The sequence below is a fragment of the Orcinus orca genome, chromosome 3 (genome assembly GCF_937001465.1).
Source record: "Orcinus orca chromosome 3, mOrcOrc1.1, whole genome shotgun sequence".
NCBI classification, from domain to species: domain Eukaryota; kingdom Metazoa; phylum Chordata; class Mammalia; order Artiodactyla; family Delphinidae; genus Orcinus; species Orcinus orca.
In genome coordinates, this window is record NC_064561.1 from 30,328,822 (window position 1) to 30,334,891 (window position 6,070).

Consider the following 6,070-nt stretch of genomic DNA (forward strand, 5'->3'; position numbering starts at 1 on the left):
AAGTGATGAAACTTTAAGGCATGAAATTGTCATCACAGTGAGAGATTTCAACACCTCACTCAAGTAGTGATAGTTCAAGCAAACAGAAAATCAGCAAAATAGGTTTGAACACCATGGTTAAGCTTGACCCAATGGACATACATTGAATTCTGCATCCAGCAATGAGAGGGTGCACATTACTCTCAAGCACACATGGAGTATGCACAAAAACTGATCATGTACAAGATCATAGAATAAGTCAATAAATTTCAAAAAATAAGGCCACATTCTCAAAGCATAACAATTAAGTTACATGACAATGACGTAAAAATCTATTTGCTGGGCTTCCCTGGTGGTCCAGTGGTTAAGACTCAGCGCTGCCAATGCAGGGGGTGCGGGTTCGACCCCTGATCAGGGAGCTAAGGTCCCACAAGCCGCGTGGCGTGGCCAAAAAAAGGAAAAAAAATTCTTTGCTAATGGCTCGGGAGGCAGTGTAGAGTAGTGATTAAACGCGAGTATTCTGGAGCATGGTTTCAAATTCTGCTCTTAGTCACTAGGCATATGATCTCAGGCAAATTTGTTTCCTTCCTTCCTTCCTCCCTCCCTTCCTCCCTCCCTTCCTTCCCCGCTTGGCAGGTAGGATCTTAGTTCCCCAACCAGGGATCGAATCTGTGCCCCCTGCAGTGTAAGTACAGATCCCTAATCACTGGACTGACTGCAAGGGAAGTCCCTGAGGAAAATTTCTCACCCCACATGTGATGATGATCTTGTGTTCATCATTCATATTGTTCAGCAGAGATCTTTATTCCACCTTTCCAACACAGTAGGATTGTACTTCCAGGCTCCCTCGTGGTTGAAAAGGTTCATATGACTGGTTCTGGCCAACTAGTGAGTGAGTTGGAACTACCATGTCATGGCTAGAGCACTTCATCACCTGAGACTTCCCGGAGCCATCTTTTCCCTCTTGACAGCCAGCAGCATTCAAGATGGTGGCTACTCTGTTAGCCTGGATCCCTAAATGACTAAAATTAACAGAGGCCCCTCTCCTTCAACCACCCACAAAATAATGAAGGTAGTATAGTGTGAGGAAGAAAACAAACTTCATTTAGGCACAGACCTTGGGAGTTTGTTACCACCGCCTAACCCGTCTGATGTACCCATCCCAACTGATATAGACGTTGGTACCAGCAATGGATGCCGCTGAAGAATAGAAACCTAAATAATGAGGCCCTGGATTAGGGACTGGCAGCAGGTGGCAAAAAAACTGCTATCAGAGGATGGAAGGATTCATGTCATGGAGAAGTGCAACTTCAGTCACCTGACAACTTGGAAGGTAGGTCATGTGCCAATGGATGTGTGGCCTTAGGAGAAGTAGCAAAGTGGTGTTAGTAGCATGTACTGGAGGCTGTTTCCATTTAACAATTTATATACGAAACACATGGGGGGCTTCCCTGGTGGCCCAGGGAATGTCCGCCTGCCAATGCAGGGGACACAGACTCCAGCCCTGGCCCGGGAAGATCCTACATGCTGCGGAGCAACTAAGCCCGTGCACCACAACTACTGAGCCTGCGCTCTAGAGCCCACGAGCCACAAATACTGAAGCCCGGGTGCCTAGAGCCCGTGCTCTGCAGCAAAGAGTAGCCCCCGCTCGCCGCCAACTAGAGAAAGCCCGCATGCAGCAACGAAGACCCAACGCAGCCAATAAATAAACTTTAAAAAAGAGAAAAAAAGCTCTCTAAAAAAAAAATCATGTGTGACTGATTTCTCAGGCCTGACCACAGGCAAATAGGAAGGCTTCAGACAGCACAGCTGGTGGGACTAGGAGAAGCTGCCCTCCGCACCAGACCTGGGGCACAGCCGGCGCACTTCGGTTTCTGAAGGGGCTTGCGGTCAAGGACTCAGGGCCCTCGGCAGGTAAATTTACATTCCTACCCGTCACCTTCATTCCACAGGTTTGTTTTGTGTGTGTGTGTGTGTGTTTGGCTGTGTGCAGCATGCAGGATCATAGTTCCCCAACTAGGGAAACCCGTGCCCCCGGCAGGGGAAGCACGGAGTCTTACCACTGGACCACCAGGGAAGTCCTCCATAGGTTTTGATCTGAGGACCTCTGCCTCCTTGTGGGGGAGGGGAGAACCTTGAAGACTTTTCCACCCCCAGCCTTCCCCATTCGTCCCCTCACCAGCAGCCTCAGGGTCCGTAAAATGTTGGAGCCTTTTTTTCAAGGGTGCCTTCAGCAGTAAGACATCCCCAAGGAGCTCTGATCCCCCGACCCTCGGCTGGGGCGCCTTTCCATGTGAGAATATGGAACAGGGGAGTTGGCGCTTTCTCCAGTTTTAGCCTTTTGCTTATTCCATCACAGTAAATGATTAAAGACTGAACTCTCATTTTCGGCTCCTTCAATCTTGAGTTCCTCCCACACCTGGCAGCTCAGCTCTCTCTCCCAGCTCAGCTGAGCTCCTTACAAACAAGATCCGTGGGCAGCACTCAATCAGGGACCAAAGAGGCAGGAATACCAGTAACTTTGTCTTCAGTCACAGACTTCAACCATCCTTCTCTTAGGAATCTCAGGGGGCATCCTGGGCTGTCCCAGAGACCCTGCAGAAAAGCTCAGCTGTCATCTTCCAGTTATTCAAAGTACTGTCCTAAATCTGCCTTTCCCAATCAACAGCAAGAGTGGTATGGGGTTTTAAATGGTGTCAGCCTTGGATGCACATTAGAATCACCTGGGGGACTTACCAAAAACACCAATGCCAGGCCTTCCCCCTAGAGCGTCTGGTTTTAATTTCACCGATTTAGAGAATGAATACGTAGAGTTCTGCTCCAGGACACCCCAGATCTTCCATTCTCCAGCTCCATCACACCTTGGGTGATTCCTGTCGCTTTCCTGAGCCTCAATTTCCTCATCTGTGATATCAGGGAGGATAACACTTGCCTCCCAGGGGGTGTTATGGGAATTAAGTGAAACAAGGTGTCTGGAGGCACCTGGAACATACTACGTGCACGGTAAATGTTGTCTCCCTCAGAACGTGAATCAAGAGGAATTTCCTGTGAGCCCAAGAGCCAGGAAGACTACTTGGAAGAGTTAGACTGGCCTCCTTAAGGAGGAACACTGAGATTTGGTTGAGTGGACGGGCCAAGGGGCCACTCTCAGACCTGGTCAGCCAGGGCCCCTGCCCTGGGCCCCGCACCTACAGGGCTGCGCTCTGGCCTTCCTCTGCCTGCACCTTGCCCCATGGGGCAAGGAGTCCACACGGGCCGAGGGCCGTGCCCCCACGAGCCCACACCACCACCTTCTAGATCCTGCACTGGGCACCCGGCGCCCAGCCTGAACAGCCCAAGTCCGCTTCCATCAATCTTCCCCAGGCCAGTCCTCCCAAGAAGGGACCACGCTCCCAGTTTACAACTCCAGTCCCAAGGGGCTTAAAGGAGGCTGTTTGAAGAGCAGGGGGTCGGATCTTGGATTTTAGGGCTGGGAGTCTACAGACATGCGTGTGAGCCCCTTCAGGAGGTGGGGCAGAACCAGGGGTGGGAAGAGAAAGGGGCAGGGCACTGGCCAGGGGTCTAACGTGTGCTCTCGCTCCAGGCCACACAGACATTTCCGGCAGCTCTGACGCCGGTGTGCATTTTACAGCAAATGTTAACCTGAACATTTACGTTTCAGTATCTTCCGCTATGTTTGTTCCCGTTATTAATTTAAAAACAACACTTTTTGCAATCAAATAAATGCTTATCTCTATGCCTGGGACATCATAAGTGCTTGACACATACGAGTGTTGCAGAGTCCAAACATACTCACTGCGGCTCCGATGTGGTTAAAGCATCTTGCTTGGTAGCAGGACTGCAGCCGGGAGGGAAACTGCCAGTTGAAAAGAAGTTGGTTTCTTCCAGTTTAAAACAGTCCCTTTTGTTTTCTTTTCCCTCCCCGTTCTTCCTCCCCTTATCCCAAGGGGCATCGAGGTGGAGGAGGCTGAGGGACATCACGGTGAGGGTGAGGGTAGGCAGTAGGTGGGGTCTGTGTGTTCTTCCCACTGGTTCCTGCTGACTCTCTTTGAGTCAGGGTCCGTCTCACCCTGTCTTTGAGCATCAGCCTCCAGCCTCACTGCACCTGCTGGGCTGGGCTCAACCGTGGCTCTTGTCAGGCTGCTGATTCTCTGAAACTCAGCAGCAAATTCCACCCAGCTGAACCAATTCCCAGGTTGAACCAATCCTCTTAGAAGCTCAACTAAGTTCCCTCCCCATCACTCCTCACCCCACCCACCACCCGCTCCAACCCAAGGCGTCTATGTTAACTGTTAATTCTCGGGTATTTTACACTGACAATAAGAGGAAAGTTGGGAGAAAGGGATAACACTCAGAGCTTTGTGCAGGAACTTCAGTTGCACGTTGCTTTCCCCAGTCACTTTCCAAAAGCCAGCAAGATGGGCATTTTAGCTGAAAGTTCCCATCCAGCCCTAGTGTTTTGGGCTGAATTGTATTCCCCCAAATCAAAATGTTGAAGCTCTAACTCTCAAATATGACTGTATTTGGAGGTAGGGCCTTTAAGGAGGTAATTAAGGTTCCGGGAGGTCATAAGGGTGGGGCTGTAATTTGAGAGGGCTGGAGTGCTTCTAAGAAGAGGAAGAGACCAGCATCTCTCTCTCCTCCCCTCTCTCTCTGTCTCTCTCTCCTTGTGCATGCAAAGAAAAGGCCATGTGTGGACCCAGGGAGAAGGCAGCCATTGACAAGCCAAGGAGAGAGGCTTCACCAGAAACCAGCCCTGCTGGTACCTTGACCCTGGACTTCCAGGCTCCAGGACTGTGAGAAGGTAAATGTCTATTGCCTAAGGCATGCAGACTGGTATTTTGTTAGGGTAGCCGCCGCAGTCTAAGATGCCTAGGGACCCCAATTTGATGCCTCTGGGAACCCAAGCAGGTCAGGTGCCCGGTGTCACTGCTACGTATGTCCTGAACCTCACTGCCCACTGGAATTACAGTCCCATACTTCCCCCGCCCCCATCCTCCAAAACCAGGTTTCAGCTTCCCTCCTATATTCCCTTAGTCCTTATTCCTATGCTTCTCCTGGGACTTACCATGTTGTTCCGTTGGCCCAGGAACCCGTCTGCAGCTCAGAGACATTCTTCAGGAGGTTTTTTTCATGCCATGTCTCCATTGACGTTCCCACTTCAAGCAGCTTCAAACGTGGACTATAAATTTTCTCTGTGTGTATGTGGGAATGCTCACAGCAAGGAAAGAGGCCAAGTTTCCCCTGCCATGTCCCAGATCTGGAGGGACAGACACCTTGTAAGGAGGCTCCAAGAGCTCCTTATTGAGACTGAGCTGCCTCTGAGGAAGGACTGGACCCTTTAAGATTCCAGAAGGAATCATCCTGTTTCCTAGGAGTCCATTCCCAGCCTCAGGGTTTCATCCCAGCAATGAATCAATTAGCCTAGGACTGGAGAGAGGGCTTTTCAAAGTAAGGGAGCCAGCACAGACCTCAGTGGAAAGGCCATAGATTTTGGAGTCAGACTCCTGTGGGTTTGGTTTCTGGCTGTGAGACTTACTGGGGGATCTTAAGCAAGTCATGTCATCTCTCCGAACTGCAGTTTCCTCCTCTGTTATATAGGAATAATGATCCTCGCTTTGCAGGGTTTTAATGAAGATCTCACTTTGTTTGTGGAAATGCCTGGTTCGGGATTTTGCAGACATTTACTCCATTCACCCTCTTCTTCCTGAGTCGGTCTGGCCAGCAAATCTGAACTGTAGTTCTCCCCCTGCATTGTATGGAATAGCTTTTGTGTGTGCATTGTGGGAAGGGGAGGGGAGGCTGCCCTTTAGAAATCTGATTTATCTTCTTACTGTATGAAGGAAGTATGCCCTCAGAAAACACAAACTAACCATAACCTCTATCCAAGCACATCTTCAGGAAGGTAGACCCACTCTCCAAATGACGGATTAGGGAGCAATCATTCCTGGATGCAATGTCGATGACGTTGGCAATTGGCAATGGGGATTTCCTGAGTGGATGAGTGAATGAATAAATGAAAGGCCTTTTTGAGTCTTGGTTTTGGAACATTGCCAGCCCTCCTGGGATTGTTCTCTCTCCTGCTCCCTTT